General features: G+C 45.7%; 1 protein-coding gene across 1 annotated transcript in view; it reads right to left on the reverse strand.

Moving 5' to 3' along the window:
- The window catches only part of SIL1 (SIL1 nucleotide exchange factor), a 221,783-nt gene extending 213,801 nt beyond the window's left edge, over positions 1 to 7,982 (reverse strand). The window contains exon 1 of the mRNA XM_058541387.1: positions 7,861 to 7,982. The gene's annotated coding sequence lies outside the window, so the exon portion shown is untranslated. The remainder of the gene's footprint in view (positions 1 to 7,860) is intronic.
- Between the last annotated feature and the right edge of the window lie 8,859 nt (positions 7,983 to 16,841).

The following is a 16,841-nucleotide window of genomic DNA, read 5'->3' on the forward strand; positions in this document are numbered from 1 at the left end:
TAATAATAGTAAATACTATTTACCAAATACTATTCATTTGGAATAGTAAGGCACAAGCTATAGTTATGGTGCTCGGGTTTTTAAAAAACTCAGCTTGAGATCAATATAATCATGGGTAGTAGCTTCAGGGGCTTTTTCCTCACTCCCATCCCCACTGCCTCACTGAATCAGTTGTAAATCTCAAAGGGAAACAGCATAAAATCCAGCTTAGTGTATTTGACTTGCCTCCCTGACCTTGCACAAGGACCAGAAACGGGCATACAAATTAGAAGAAAGCCGTGACAGAAGTCAAAGTTCCCTTAACGAGCTAATTGCTTCATGTCGGGCTGAAGAGCAGAAAGCAAGAGACAAAAGAACACACTGTCAGAGGGCCCCAGGCAGGCTCTGGACCAGCCAGCCCTGCTCCATTAAAATCCTCATCTCAGACACTGCCCAGGAAACAGGGCCCACTGGCTGGGACTCAGAAAAGCGAGAACTAAGCCAAGTAAAGAAGGAGACAGCAGAGAAGCTGTGAAGTTCCTTGCTATTCACGACTTTCAGTTATTTATCATGAGCTAACTATGACTATTGATATGAATAATAAACCAACCAATAAAGACAGACAATGATGGGATGGATAAAATAACACTTGCTTGGTCAGCATAATTTATCCTCTAACCCAGTCTTGGGTCAGGAACTGGAAACTGCTGCTGTTGTCATTACTGATGATAATACAGGGCACTTACATTGTGCCAGAGGAAGCACTTTCCATATAAATTCTCTCAATTCTCAAGACAGCCACAAAAGTAGCTATTACCATTCCCATTCTACAGATCATAAAATTAAGGCTTAGAGAAAATAAGTAACTTCTTCACAATCTGACAGCTAGTAAGTAAATAGCAGAATATGAAACCAAGTAAGCTGACTCCATAGTGTTTTTTTTGTTTGTTTGTTTGTTTTTATTTTTTTTGTGTGAGGGAGATCAGCCCTGAGCTAACATCCATGCTAATCCTCCTCTTTTTGCTGAGGAAGACCGGCTCTGAGCTAACATCTATTGCCAATCGTCCTTTTTTTTCCCCAAAGCCCCAGTAGATAGTTGTATGACATAGTTGCACATCCTTCTAGTTGCTGTATGTGGGACGCGGCCTCAGCATGGCCGGAGAAGCGGTGCGTTGGTGCGCACCCGGGATCCAAACCCGGGCCGCCAGTAGCGGAGCGCGCGCACTTAACCGCTAAGCCACGGAGCCAGCCCCTCCATAGTGTTTTTAAACCACTCTGACATACCATGCATTCCTTCACTCTCATTTTCTTTTAGAGATGTATTAAAGGTTTGCTTGGGTCACCAGATAAGGTCCACTGGTGCATTGGCCCCATTCTTTACAGAACACACTCACAGTAGTCTGGCCTGAGCACTATTTCTGTGTGTTTAAAACAGAGGGAAACTTCAAATTTATTTCTTCTGGGGTAAGAGCAAAAGGAAACACACTAAGAGCAAAAGGAAACATGAATAGGAGAAAAATCAGCATGACAGCCAAAAAACTCACCAGTGAAGGTTATAAGATAATGAACAACCCAAACAGTGGAGGCGGGCCTTCTCCCTCGCTGGAGATTTTTAACTGCAATGGCATCTTGCATCTTTATAAGGCTTTAAATAACTCTAACAACTTCTATGGCCACCTTCTATGAACCCTCTGGCTTGAGTCTCAGCTCTGCCACTAAATACACTGGTGGCCTTCAAAAAGCTATATGGCCCATTTCACTTCTCTGGGGCTCAGGTTTGTCATCAGTAAAATACGAACCCATCAAATGCAAAACTGCAGCTCTGGGTGGCAACAGAACTAGAAAGGTATCTACTGACTCTTCACTCACCCAAGTAACCATGAACAGCCATCCCTGGGATCTGAACCAGACCCAGCCCTGATGTTTGCAATGAAACTGATTTAGAATAATCTCTTCCAGTACAGAAACACCATGATTTCAGACTTTAGCAGCGAGCCCAAGGATGGAGACTTTGCTTCATGAATACCATGAAACCCAACTCTCCATGAGTATGAGATGGGGAGGGTCACAAAATCGACTTTAAATACCTTGCTTAGGAACTGGCCCCTTAAGCTTCCAATGTTTACTACCCACTGGATTCAAAGCGTGACCAATCAATGTTGTCTGTATCAATTGTCCTACTTTATGTTACTTCCACTGAACTGAAGCCTGCTGATTTTCTAGAGTTTGGTCAGACGGCCGCTGCACCCTTGGGAGCCTCATAGAAATGAGAAGTATAAGGATGCAACTACTCTCAGACGTAAAGAAATGTCCATTTAAAAGTCGGCTAGCGGGGCCAGCCCAGTGGCATAGTGGTTAAGTTCGCACACTCCGCTTCGGCAGCCTCGGATTCGCAGGTTCAGATCCCAGGCGCAGACCTGTGCACTGCTCATCAAGCCATGCTGTGGCAGGTGTCCCACATACAAAATAGAGGAAGACTGGGCATGGATGTTAGCCCAGGGCAGATCTTCCTCAGCAAAAAGAGGAAGATTGGCAACAGATGTTAGCTTATGGCCAGTCTTCCTCACCAGAAAAAAATAAAAATAAATAAAAATAAAATAAAAGTCTACTAGCATCAGCCTTCCTCACCAGACCTTTGGGATGCATCTCTGATTCTTCCCCCAGTTTCTAAAACTCCTCTTCCTCACAAGACAGAAGGGCCAGACTACTTGCAGAAAGGGAAGTGGCTAGAAATGGATCAGTTCACTGACTCCTATGATGTTCCTCTGCCAGTGACGATAATAAGTGGTAATCAAAAGGCATAATCAAGAATATCCTCAGTCAAGACACAGCCAGCAAGCAGACCTCAGAAACATTCCCCTTCTCATTTCTCTGCAGGTATGATATGTGACATGGGCTAAATATCAGCCACTACCCAAAGGCTCCAACTTCTAGTCCAAGAACACCTGGGCCAAAACAGCAGGCTCAGCTGTGAAAAAAGAAGACCAAGGAGGCACCAGAGAATCAGATGGTAAACAGAACACCTCAAAAGTCCAAGACTTGGAAGAAAATAAAAACAATAAAGAATAAACTCAATTATAACCTCTTTGGATAAATCCAAGTAAAAATTCTCTCTCCCACCTCCAACTCTATTCCATTTCTTCTCCAACTTTCTCAACAGCATTAGGCTTTGAGGAAGGCAATATGGAATAACCTCAGAAAGGGATACACAACTTCTGCTCTGAATTACTAGGAATATCAATAAGCAAAGCAGAAATGTCATTCTTACTAATCCTCACGCTCACAAACATCTAATGGCCAAGGAGTTTACTGGGCCTGCTACAACCAGTAATGCTCAGTGATTAGAAACAGCTCAGCTGGTTGGAAAACAGAACTAGTAAGGACAAATTCATAGCTTTGACCCTCCTAAAGTCCAACTAACTCAAATCTTTCCATGACAGCCCTTAGCTATAGCCAGCCATCTCATAAGATGCCCAAAGAGGAGAGGGTAACAAGGGCACTAGCCCTAAGGCATCCCCATCCTGGAAAAACTTGGTGAGTTCTTCCACAGCAGGAACTCTTTTTCACTTTAGTGTCCCCAATATCTTCCACTGGGCCCGGCACCTAGTAGGACCTTGAGAAAATAAGCTGAATGGTCGAATGTCCTGCTGATGACTGCAGACTCATGGGGCCGGGGGGCAAGGGGAATAGCACAGTGCAACAGAAATAGCTTTGGAGTCAGAACTGGCTTTAAAGCCTGGCTGCACCAAACTTTTTGACCTTGGTCAAATCATTTAACTTCACTGAGCCTCAGCTCCTTCATCTGTAAAATGGGGATAATACCAACTATCTTAAAAGGTTGATGTGAGGATTGGATGAGATAATGCCTGCTTTTACTAGTTTGATGTCTGAGGCATTGAAAAAGCTTGTGGTAACAGTTGGACCTTCTGGATAGAAATCAAGCCTTGATGGGGCCGGCCCACTGGCGCAAGCGGTTAAGTGCACACACTCCACTGTGGCGGCCCAGGGTTCGCCAGTTCCGATCCCGGGCATGCACCGACAAACCGCATGGCAAGCCATGTTGTGGCAGCGTCCCATAAAAAGTGGAGGAAGATGGGCATGGATGTTAGCACAGGGCCAGTCTTCCTCAGCAAAAAAAGAGGAGCATTGGCAGATGTTAGCACAGGGCTGATCTTCCTCACAAAAAAAAAAAAAGAAAAGAAAACAAGCCTTGATAACTATATTAGAAAGAGAATATAGGATAAAACCAAGCATTCTCAATGAGGGCACTATTGTTCCCAAGGACGTGAAAACTGATTCTTGGGGAAGAAAAATCTTAGATATTACAACAATTTGTGGCCTCCAAAGGGCTATAATACATAAACAAATACAGAGCATAACTGTGGTATTAAAATTCCACTGGGCGGGGTGGGGGGACAATAAGGAAAAAAATGTCTCAAAAGGTGATAATGAACAAAATGTTGACAAACACTTGATTAGATATCCAAAGGGCTGACCCAGTTTCCACAAGAACCTGACCATGCTGGTACCCTGATCTTGCATTTCCAGCCTCCATAACTGTGAGATATAAATGTGTTATTTAAGCTACCCAGTCTATGGTACTCTATTATAACAGCCCATAACTTACTAACACACTTCTCAATGCCTCAAACACCAAAGCCAAGGGTACTATTAGCAGAATGAGGGCAGACATGGCCAGCCAACACAACCACACCCTTGTCTGTGAGCTGCCTAGTGAAACCTAAAGGAACAGGAACTACATATCTGGGCTGAACATAGTTCTGTTGCTCCTGGATTCTCAGTCTCCAAGGCAGAAAATTGTACAAGTGAGGATGCCAGGTGTAAACTCTTCACAAGCCAGGAAAATTCCAGGAGGTTCTTCACATGTGTTCTGAGCAGCCTGAATCTTTTACAAGGTTTTTGTCCCAAAGACAAACTCAGTCACTGAAGCTAGAAATCAGGGGTTACCCAAAGCCCCACCTGAATGGCAACAATGTATTCTCCTCCTCCCCTACGCAACAGTGAAACTCTTGGTGGAAGTAAACCAAGAAAAGGGCAGGATATTCTCTCTTTAGACCACATGTAATTAAAATAAGAAGGTCTATGTTGTGGAAGACTAAGGCTTGCAGCTTAAGGCCGACTCAGAAAAGGATAAGGTATTCATCCTCGCTCAGAAAGACAAAACATTAGCTCCACAAGGACAGGTCTCCAAACTGACACCAAATCCAGGAGTTAGAGATGCCTGTGCTACCGAGTGTGATCTAAGCACCAGCTGGGGCCCCAGAGAAAAATCCCCAGGAATAAACCACCAAGAGGCTGGCATTATAAGAATGCTCAAATTGGCTCTCCTGAAAAGAGGCTTACTCCAAGAGGCAGAGAGCATCTGCAGCACAGCTTCGCTTAGGATAGGAAGAAAATGAATGAAGAAAAAGAGAGGAGGCAGGATGAGGAGGTCAGAGCATGAATCCACAAACATAATGAAAAGAGAATTGGAAGGCGTTCACCTATTTGGAAAAAGGTACAACTTGCCTTTAGAAACTGTCATTTTTTTTTAATATTCACAATAATAGCAAATCTTCACTCTTCGAGGGTAAAACAAACAGTTATTGCATTCATATGTCCTGAGCTTTCATATGTATTACCTCATTTAACCACACTTCAAAGTAAGCATTATTCCCATTTTCATGCAGTGGAAAACCAAGCCTAAGAGGTGAAATAACTTGTCCAAGGTCACATGGCTAGTAAGTGATAGACTCGGAATCCAAACTCACTGTTCACCACACTCCAAAAATCTGTTAGTCCATTTCAAAAGAACTGTTAACTCATCTGAAGACAAGTCAGGTGATAAGGATGCTTAACCATGCCATTTGAGGTTAAAAAAAAATGCAGTATGGTAACATGTATTAATAAGATTGTTCTCTCACATGGTTCAAAAATGTCACTGTAGGGCCGGCCCCGTGGCTTAGCGGTTAGGTGCGCGCGCTCCGCTGCTGGTGGCCCGGGTTCGGATCCCGGGCGCGCACCGACGCACCACTTCTCCAGCCATGCTGGGGCCGAGTCCCACATGCAGGGACTGGAAGGATGTGCAACTGTGACATACAACTGTCTACTGGGGCTTTGGGGGAAAAAAATAAATAAATAAAATTATTTTTAAAAAAATTGTCACTGTAGACAATTTCAGAGGTGGATTTTCAAAATTGCTTTGGACAATGGCCATATCACTTAAATGATGCCACTCTCAACCCCCACCACCCACACCTACAAATACCACTCTAAAGGAGAACAACACTCTTTGAAGGATTCAGTTCTGGCATGTTTATTTTAAAACCCATTTTGTTACTTTTCCGTTTCATTTCACTAGCCTTTTTTCCTGCCAATGAAACACACCAGCAAGTAACAGCTGGCCTTCCAAGACAGCAGGGAAGAGGAAGAAAGCAGGAATCAGAGCACAAGGCAACTTTTCATTCCCAGTCTAGCACATCCCTACTAACATATTCCCCATTCCCGCCATCTATAAAATGGGGGCAAGTAAGTCTTCTCTGTAGCCAATTTCATCAGAACAGCACATATATTAATTAGCAGAGTAAATTCACTAAACACCAAAAAGAAAGGTTAAAATAAATCTGGTGTGGCAACACCTTAAAAACCCAACAGCCATGTTCTCAACTGAAACCACAGACCAAGCTCTGATCTATGTTATACAAACATCCTAATATCCTCATGCCCTGATTTCCAACAAAATCCTATCCAACCCCCAAATCTGGCTATACTTTTATCAGAAAAGGAAAAAACTTGGGAGAGAGCTAAAAAGACACACAGATACAAAACATCTTTCACACTGTCAAAACAAACACTGTTAGTGTTTATAAACATCAGTTTCTTCTCTTACAAAACACGGAGGATTCATTCTCCTGCCTACCTAGTCTGGGTTAATCTAACCCCCTCAATTCCCCAAAGCAGTTTGGTTTTGTTTTATTGAGGTAGGAACACCAGCTGGGCTTGAATCGAAGCCAGGCATTTTAAAATAGTTTTTAGAAAACTGATCTTACATATGGGTCGTCGATACGTATTTTTTTAAGGCATCAAACGGCTGGCCCTCTAGCTCCTGTAGTGCGAAAGAAGCCCCCACCGGCCTCTCAGATTTTGGGCATTTCCTGACTCCTGGTCTTTCCCACTAGAAGCCCCATTCCAGGGATCATATGTCAACTGATTCTCTCCTGTCTTCTGAAGAGGAGAATCTCAAAGCGAAGATTTTGCCACCACCCAAATCAGAACCACCTGGGGAGGACTGCAAGTACCCTCGCTCCGCTTTATCCGAAATCCCTGTGAGTAGAGCTTCCTAGGTGATTTGAGACACACCAAAGCCTGTAACCCCTACTTTAAAGGCAAGTCTTCCGTCTACCAGCACAAAGGAAAACACAAGATAGGAATGGAAATACGACGCAGGTAGGGCGCAGTGCCATATGGTGAAGAGAGACAGAGGTCTAGGCCAAGAACCAGAATGTCAGCACTGGAGCGGTTGGACAGATACAGAAACTGAGGCCGGGAAAAGGCAACAAGGAAGGAAATTAAAACAGATGCGGAGCCAAAAGCCAGTCTCAGACCCCCACTGCCTCATCTCCTGGCATTTAAGAAGGGTTCTTGGGGACGTTCTGAGTAAGAAAGTTAGGGAAGGCGTCCCTTGCGCTGAGAGGCCAGGTCTGCGGAACTACTGAGGAGCGCGGGGTCCACTTGGACGTCCCGCTTTGGAGAACTAGGGCGGATGTGTGGAGACCCCAGAACAGTGACGGGAAGGCGCCGGCGCCGCTGGCGGGAGGAGGCCGGGCAGCGCCCTGAGCCCCCCGCCCAGCTCCATGGCCGGGCGGCCCTCACTGCCCCTACCTTCGGCTTCCCGCTCGGCAGCCGAGGGGCAGACACAACCCCCACAATTCCAGGCGGCCGCAGCGGTCACCAGCTCCCGGTGCGCAGACGCGACGGCGACCGTCTGACCCGGTGCGCGCGCGGCTATTACGTCGCTCGCCGCCTCGCCCAATTGCCGCCTTTCCGGACGGACACCAGCCCCCTCTCTCCCTTTCGGGCACTGGGAGTTGTGAGCCCCGCCTCGCCCTGTCTTCTGACAAGTCCCGCCCCCTAGCGTCTCCCTGCGCAAACCTCCTGGAACATTTTTTACTGCGTTGCATCATTTTTTTCTCCCCTGTATCCCTCCGCCAGAGATAGAGACACATGTGAAAGAGATGCCCACGGGCGTGGGGTTGCTTCCAAGCTAGACCAAAATGGAACTTCGAAGTTTGTTCACTGATTTCCCAAAAGCCTAGTTTCTTTCTAGCGGAAGGATCCTCAGAAAGAAACCAGAAGGGGTGGGGAGTAAAAATAAATCAAGCGGTTGTGACTCAGATTGGGATAAAGCCGAGTCTCAAGCAATAAATAGTCCTTTGAAAATTCATGCCGAATAGGCCACCTGCAAGTCATCTACTTTATTTTATTTTTTTTAATTAACTTTATTTATTTATTTATTTTGTGAGGAAGATCAGTCCTAAGCTAACATCCATGCTAATCTTCCTCTTTTTTTGCTGAGGAAGACCTGCTCTGAGCTAACATCTATTGCCAATCCTCCTCCCTTTTTTTTTCCCCCCCAAAGCCCCAGCAGATAGTTCCATGTCATGGTTGCACATCCTTCTAGATGCTGTATATGGGATGCGGCCTCAGCATGGCCGGACAAGCGGTGCGTCTGTGCTCGCCCGGGATCCGAACCCCAGGTCCCCAGCAGCGGAGCGTGTGCACTTCACTTCTAAGCCACAGGGCTGGCCCTCATCTACTTTATATACTTGTGTATTGTGTGAATTTTTGACAACTACCAGTTATTTTAAAAATGAAAGTCACCTGCAGCTCTAATTCTGCTCTACCACTAAATAACTGATTTTATATATGCCAGATGCTGCATATACATATTACTTCTCATAACTTCCTATGATCAGAACTGTCATCCCTTTTTATAGATGCGGAAGCTAAGGCTCAAAGAGGTTAAAGGACTTATACAAGGTCATAGGGTCAGGAAGTGGTAGAACTGGGTACTTAAGACAAATTTGGGTGCCTCTGAAACTCCTATTCTCTTTCCATGATACCCCTCTGTTAGACCTTCCTCTCGCCTAGAGATGCTTAACCTGAACAGTAAAATGGGGTGCTCCGTCAGGCTTCATAGTCCAGACACGGTGATTCCTGGTCATTCAGGAGTGGAGAAAAGGATAATCCACACAAGCAGTGACCTCCCACAAACAGTAAGTATTCCCCAAGAACAATCAACCTATAGAGATCTCTGCAGTTCCTTTCCTTGTTCAATGTATTATGTGAGCTTCTAGCAGTTAATCTACTTTTTTGATTATGTTTACTTCAAACAGGTGGGAAATTGACTTTGCAGCCATGAGCAAACTTTGGTTAGTAGCCTGAGGAGGGAGAACAAGCCCCTGGGCAGTGCTTGAGTGGGTAGTGCCAGTTTATTAGAAAGGTCTACATAGGACACTTACCTGGGACTGGATGGGAAAGGACAGGGAACAGCTCCGTTTCCCCATGGAACACCCAGGAGACCAGCAAGAGTAGCTGGGCCCAGGAATAATTCTAGTTTGTGTCGCTGCCTAGTACTATGAGGACAGATAATAAATGTTCAACAAATATCTATTGCATCAGTGCTAAATTACAGAATGAACATATAAATCACAATCAACCCTGACACAAGCTATAAAAAAGATATTAATAAATTGCTACAAGAGTAAGATGCTGGGCGGGCCCCGTGGCTTAGCGGTTAAGTGCGTGCGCTCCGCTGCTGGCGGCCAGGGTTCGGATCCCGGGCGCGCACCGATGCACCGCTTCTCTGGCCATGCTGAGGCCGTGTCCCACATACAGCAACTGGAAGGATGTGCAGCTATGACATACAACTATCTACTGGGGCTTTGGGGGGGAAAAAATAAATAAATAAAATCTTTTAAAAAAAAAGAGTAAGATGCTTAAAAATAGAATAAATAAGCTCAAATCTTAGAAGGAATAAATAAATGCAGGGGCCAAGAGAAGAGTCCAGCTGGACACAGAGCTGCCAGCACTCCCAGGAGCCTGGCTTCCTTCTTGGGACAGATCTAACCAGCTCAAGTGTGTGGGGAAGGGAAATCTGTGTCCCCCAGTCCCCAAACCTTGAAAAGCCCTGACTGAGAACCACCTTCCCAGGGGAACTAGTCTGAGCTCAAGCCTCCTGAGCTGCTAAAACCAGTGTGCAGGGCCAGGCCTAAGCAGACAGCCTCTACTTTCTTGGCCCCAAACAAGGAGGACTACTGTACAGATGGGAAGTTTGAAGTCCAGGGATCAGAGTGGGTGGTGGGATCATAGTAGTGTCTTCTCTTTGTTTCTCTGTTACTCTTGGCATTGAGCAGAAATAAGTTTTAAATGTCCTTTTAAATAAGTAAACAACAACCAAAAAGCCATTTCTCCCTTGATGCTGTGTTGGAGAGCTTTCAAGTTCCTTCTTCCACTCCCCAGAAAAGCAGAGGCTTGGAAGGGTAGAGAGCCTGAGGACTCACCTTCAACCTGGCCACCGTCAATCAAAGGAAACCACAACACCCACCCCCAGAGCCTTGGCTAGGCAGAGATTTATATGATCAGTCTGGCCTTCCTCAACAAGCAAAATGTGTTGAGTACATCGTTTCTCCTCTGATCAGCCTTTCTCAATTAATATCCCACAAGCCTGAAACCCAGCTGTGTGAAAGCATTCCCAGCATCAGGAATTGGCTCCCTGCTTTCTCTAGATGGGCCTAGAAAGTTGAGTATGGGGAGCAGGAGCCCTAGCTCTCTGTCTCACTGCTGTATTGTCCCACCTCCTCCTCTCTGCCTCTTCCTCTCTGCCCTTCAGCTTTCACCATATACATTAAATTCTGCTTCCAAGAATCCCTTCTGGACCCCAGACATGTAATTCACTTGAACGTGAGTACCAAGCTACATGCCAGCCATTGGCTGTGGGGATACAGCTGTGAAACAGCCCCACCAGGTTCATACCCTTAGAGAGCTCAGGGTCAGATGAGAGACACAGGAATGTAAATAGATCAAATCAGAACAGTCTAGCAAGGGCCATAAAACAGAAATATTAACAAAAAGCTAGAAGAATAAGCCCACTCAGTTCACACTGCTGTCTTTCTTTCTGGATCCCTTATGTGAGTAAAACTCTTTCGCACTCATCATCTTGTTTGCTCCAGACAGCCCTGTGAGGCAGATGGGGCAGATTTTATCCCCATTTTACCGATAAAACAAAAGCTCTTCTCTCTGAACTCTTCAGAGCTGTGCTGTCCAATGTAGTAGCCAACAGCCACATGTAGTATTTAGATTTAACTTAATTAAAATTAAAAACTCAGTTCCTTAGTCACACTAGCCACATTTCAAGTGTTCAAGAGTCACATGTGACTAATGTCTACTATATTGGACAATGCAGATTATAGAACATTTCCATCATCGCAGAAAGCTCTATTGGACGACAGTGCTTTAGAGGTCCTGAGAGGCAGAGCAAGGGCAGGAGTGTGAAGCCAGAGCTCTCAACGTCCCCAGAAAAGCTAAGTGGAGCTGCCAACATGGAAGAAGCAAGAAGCTGAGGGGCACTGCCAAGGAGACCAACAGGAACTAGCCATCTGAACCAGGGTCCTTCACTTCCTGCGCTGCACTCAGATGGAGTGGGTGGCAGCAGCTAAGGCAGGGTGGAGACCAGATGATCTCTACCCTGGGACCTGGGCACACCTCAGCCCATATAGGCAGCTTCCTTGTTGGCAGTCAAGAATTCTAGGTCTCTCTACCCCAGGAGACCTCAAGGACCCTAGTGACTGTGCTTTGCTCTGTCTCTGGTTCATTTCTAAAGGCCTCAGTAGCAAAGGAAAAATAAAAAATCAGCATTTTCAGCCCTTGTGAAAGAAAAGTGAGGCCTCTGGATGGCAGCCTCCCCCACCTGCTAGAAGGCCTTGGCAGCTTCAGGGGGCTTTGGCCAGAAAAGGGTCAGTAAATTTAAGCTGCATTTGCTCTCAGCTAAACAGGCCTCTCTGGTTCAAAGAAAAACATTCAAAAGAAGAGACCTAGAAGACAGACAAGATTTCAAAGGGTTTTCACCAAATGGCTCCCACTGAGGCCAAAGCAAAACCCCAAGAACCATGATTCTGTCTTCAGAAACACCTTCGACTACCCGCCGCTTATGTGCACAGACATCTGACACAAATGCACTGCCTGCGGGCACTCACAAAGGCACCGAATCACAAGAACACACACAGTGAGGCAGACACAGCTACAGCCCTGTTCTGGTTGTCCACTGCCACATAACAAAGCATCCCAAAACAGCAATCATTTACTTAGCAGTTTGGGCAGGGGTTGGCAGAGAAGAATCGACTCTGCTCTGTGCAGTGTCAGCTGGGCTGGCTCAACTAAGGCAAGATGCTCACTCACGTAGCTGGCAATTTATGCTGGCTGGCAGTTGGGACCTCAGCTGGTGCTATCGCCAGGACACTGACAAGTGGTCTCTCCCAATAACTTGGCCTCCTCACAACTTGGTAGTTAGTTTCTAAGAATGAACATCCCAAGAGAGTAAAGCATGAAAGTACGTGGTATTTCTATGATCTAGCCTCAGAAGCCACATGGCGTCATTTCTGCTATACTCTATTCGTTGAGGGAGTCCCAAGGTCTGTCCACATTTAAGGAGAGGGAAAGAGAGCCCACGTCTCGATGGGAGGAGTGTCAATGTCATATTGTAAAGAGAACGTGTGGGATGGCCTATATCATGGCAGCCACCTCTGGAAAATAGTTGGCCACCCACAAGCCCCACACCGTGGCACAAACACCCACACTCATGCACACAGCTTACACGTCCAAACTCATGCATACAGCACACAGACGTGTTTACACGTATAGATAAATTAAAACATCCTGCATTCACATACATAAACATTGTCACACACGATATGCACATTGCCACATGTATATTGCTTACATAATTACACAGACGTGTCTAATGAAACATGGAAACATACACATATAGAGTAGCCTTGAAAACTAATCAGAGACCCTGAGGAAACCGGACTGGGGACACAAGAGTGAGTTGTTCCCTCACCCTTCTCCATTTCCCCACCAAGACCCCATACCTGAGGGCTGGCCCAGTTGCTTAGTGGTTAAGTTCGGCGCACTCCACTTCAGCAGCCCAGGTTTGGTTCCTGGGAGCAGACCTATACCACTCGTCAGCCATGCTGTGGCCACAACCCACATACAAAATAGGGAAAGATTGGCCACAGATGTTAGCTCAGGGTGAATCTTCCTCAAGCAAAAAGAGGAAGATTGGGGACAAATGTTAGCTCAGGGCGAAACTTCCTCAGCAAAAAAAAAGAAAGAAAGAAAAAGAAACCATACCTGCAAAAGCATCAACGTGAAATGCAGAATTTACTGAAGGTACTGTAGGAGTGATGGAGGAGAACATCCCACAGTAGACAACTTGACAGCCTACTTGAGCAGTTGTTTCCTCCTAAGTCCCTGTCTCACCTATACTGCCTCCGTGGATCATTTTTTATCTTTTCTTTCCCTTGCACAGGACCCAGTCAGCCAGTTCACATCTCCTTCTCCTGGATTTTTCCTCAAGCTTGCAAATTCTTCACCCTTTTATCAAATAGAGCAGTTCAAGTTTGTCCTGACCCATGGTAAAGGGTTGATTAAAGACAGGCAGGCAGGCAGGGGGCCGGCCCCGTGGCTTAGCGGTTAAGTGTGCGCGCTCCACTGCTGGCGGCCTGGGTTCGGATCCCGGGCGCGCACCGACGCACTGCTGCTGTGGCCATGCTGAGGCTGCGTCCCACATACAGCAACTAGAAGGATGTGCAGCTATGACATACAACTATCTACTGGGGCTTTGGGGGGAAAAAATAAATAAATAAAATTTAAAAAAATAAATAAAATAAAGGAGAATGTTTTTAAAAAAAAAAAAAAAAGACAGGCAGGCAGGGACTGGAGCTGGAAACAAGGTGGTCTAAAGACAGGCTACTCTTTCATCTCTCCCTCTCACAGACCACTTGTTCTCTCAGTCTTGTTGTCTGCATCACACCGAGATGTCTGACTGGCTGAGACAGTTTAACTCCACGTACCAAATCTGTGGTGAGCCAAGTTGACTGGAACAGTTCATTGCAATCTCCACCCCTCAGCACCTGGAAGAGCCAGGCCACTGCAGGGCTGTTGTAGAGCAGCCTATGTGGGCCCTCTCCCTGGTCTAATCTGTGCCTACCCCTCCACAAGGACCAGGGGTGCCTCTCCAAGCAGGGAGCTGCAGAAGGGATGGTGTCTGCTACAAGGGAATCCTGGGCCTAGTGGGTACAGTGACTGATCACTTCTCTGACACTGTCCCTAATAAAGGTTCCCAAGCACCACAGCTTTGGGAGATCACATGTAGAGAATAAGGCTTGCCATGTGGCATTTGTCAGAACATTAGATCATTGAATCCAATGTCAATGTCAGCAGAGAGCCTGGATTTGGGATTGTGGAGCAGTTTAAGAACAGCCTTTGGAATCAGACAGACCTAGGTTCAAGTCCTGACTGCCCGTTACTAGCTAAGCAAGTTGCTTAACCCTAACCAACCTTAGAGAGGTGTTTCCCGATCTGTAAAATGGAGATATTATCAGTATTCACCTCAACAATTGTTATGGAGATTAAATGAGATGATATAGATAATGTATTCAGCCCAGTGCCTGGCATGGTAAGTACTGAATAGTTCTTAGCTATTAGTACTATTCTTTTCCTTGCCAACTGGCTACACAGACATCGTGCTAGAGGCTGGGCAAAGTTAAATTACACACGAATACATGTGTGGGTATTTACAAACTCACACAGGGGATCCCTCTTTATATCCTTACTTAACACTCTAAGTAATTATTCCACTCCAGGCCTACACACACCACACACACATTATACATCATGCCCAGGCTGTATAGGAGCTTTTGCGGAAAGGTTGGAAGAAGAGGTGTTGCTCAGGCAGACAAACTCTCCCCCCAGTCAAAAATGAGATAGGAAATGAAAGGTATGGGAGTGTCTCTGGGACAGAGGGCTTCAGGGCCTCTTCTGGGGATAAGCATAGTGCGTTATCTGAGCTGGGTGAGGATGACAAGGTGAATGTGGTTTTTCTCAGCAGTGTCTTTATTACTCCATATGTTGGAGCACACAATAGGCCAGCTCAGGCAACAAGCGGCTGGTCATATGCAACTAATCATTCTTATTTGTTTAGTTAGTGTGGCTTTCCATTTCCCCACAGCCTCTGCAGAGATGCCCAGGGTAGGAGGCGTTGGCACCAAGATCATTGTGGAATTATGAGACCCATCGAACCATCATTAGAGCCACTGTGGGGAAATGAGTCTTTCCTGGCTAGAACTAGATCACATTGTCATAGGAACCCTACTTTATTCTCCTAACACCTGTTCCTCAGGAACTAGCAGGGGTAAGAGCTGAAGAGTGGCGTAAGGTTGAGGGGTCCTTCCCCAGGCCAGGGGATCTAGGGGCTCTGGGCTTGTCCATTCCCCACCCGGGGGAACAATGACAATAATAACAACCTAACGTTAAACAGAACTTTACAGTTTAAAACACTTTCTCACATTCGTTATACCATTTAATACTCACAGGAATCCTGTGAGATGCAAGTTTTATTGTCCCTCATTAACCAAAAAGAAACTGAAGTTCAAATACTCTGAGAGATGCAGCGTAGTGCTGGGCTCATGGTAGCCCCAAAATGAAACGTGGAGTGGAGTGCTTTTAAGGGTCCAAGTAGAGCTCAGCTTTGATCTAGCTCCAAATCTAATATTTTTATATTACAAATAGGTCAGATTCCACCTACCAGAATGTGTCCATTAGTTAACAAATTTATTGAGTCCATATACCAGGTGCAGTGCTAAGAGATGGGGATACAATGGTGAACAAGCCAACTTAGTCCTCAAGTAGATTAAAGATAGCCTCAAATTCTTTGCACTCCTATCATTGAGAGGTGAGGTATATTTCCCCTCCCTTTATCTAGGCCATGACTACTTTGACCAATAGAGTACAGAACAAGTGACACTATCCAGTTATAAGCCTAGTCTTCAAAAGTTTCCATTTTGGTCTCTTAGAGCCCTGAACCACTCTGTAATAAGTCCAACCACCCTGAGAGAGAGAGAGCATGGAAAGGGAGAGGGGCCTAGCTGAGCCCAGCCTTCCAGCCATCTTGCCAAAGCATCAGACAAGTGATTGAAGCCTTCTGGGATCCTCCAGACCAGACCAGCCTCCAGCTGAGTGCCACTGTGAGGTACCAGACAATATCACATAGAGCAGAAGAATCATCCAGCCAAAGTCTTTCTGAATTCCTGATGCACAAAATCATGAGGTGTAACAAAATGGTGGTTGTTTTAATCCTTGGTTGGCAAACTTTTTTTATAAAGGGCCAGATAGCAAATATTTTAGGCTTTGTGGGCCATGTACTATCTCTGTCACATGTTGTTCTTGTTTTGGGGGGATTTTTTACAACCCTTTAAAAATGTAAAAAAAAAAAATTCTTAGGGGCTGGCCCCATGGCCTAGTGGTTAAGTTTGGCATGCTCCGCTTTGGTGGCCCAGGTTCAGTTCCTGGGGCGCAGACCTACACCACTCATCGGCAGCCATGCTATGGTGGCAACCCATATACAAAGTAGAGGAAGATTGGCACGGATGGTAGCTCGGGGAGAATCTTCCTCAAGCAAAAAGAGGAAGATTGGCAACAGATGTTAGCTCAGGGTGAATCTTCCTCAGCAAAAAAAAAAAAAAAGTTTAGTTTTCTAGTTATACAAAAACAAGCTGTGGGCTGGATCTGGCACACGGGCCCTA

This window comes from Diceros bicornis, chromosome 1 (assembly GCF_020826845.1).
Source record: "Diceros bicornis minor isolate mBicDic1 chromosome 1, mDicBic1.mat.cur, whole genome shotgun sequence".
In the NCBI taxonomy this organism is placed as follows: Eukaryota; Metazoa; Chordata; class Mammalia; order Perissodactyla; family Rhinocerotidae; genus Diceros; species Diceros bicornis.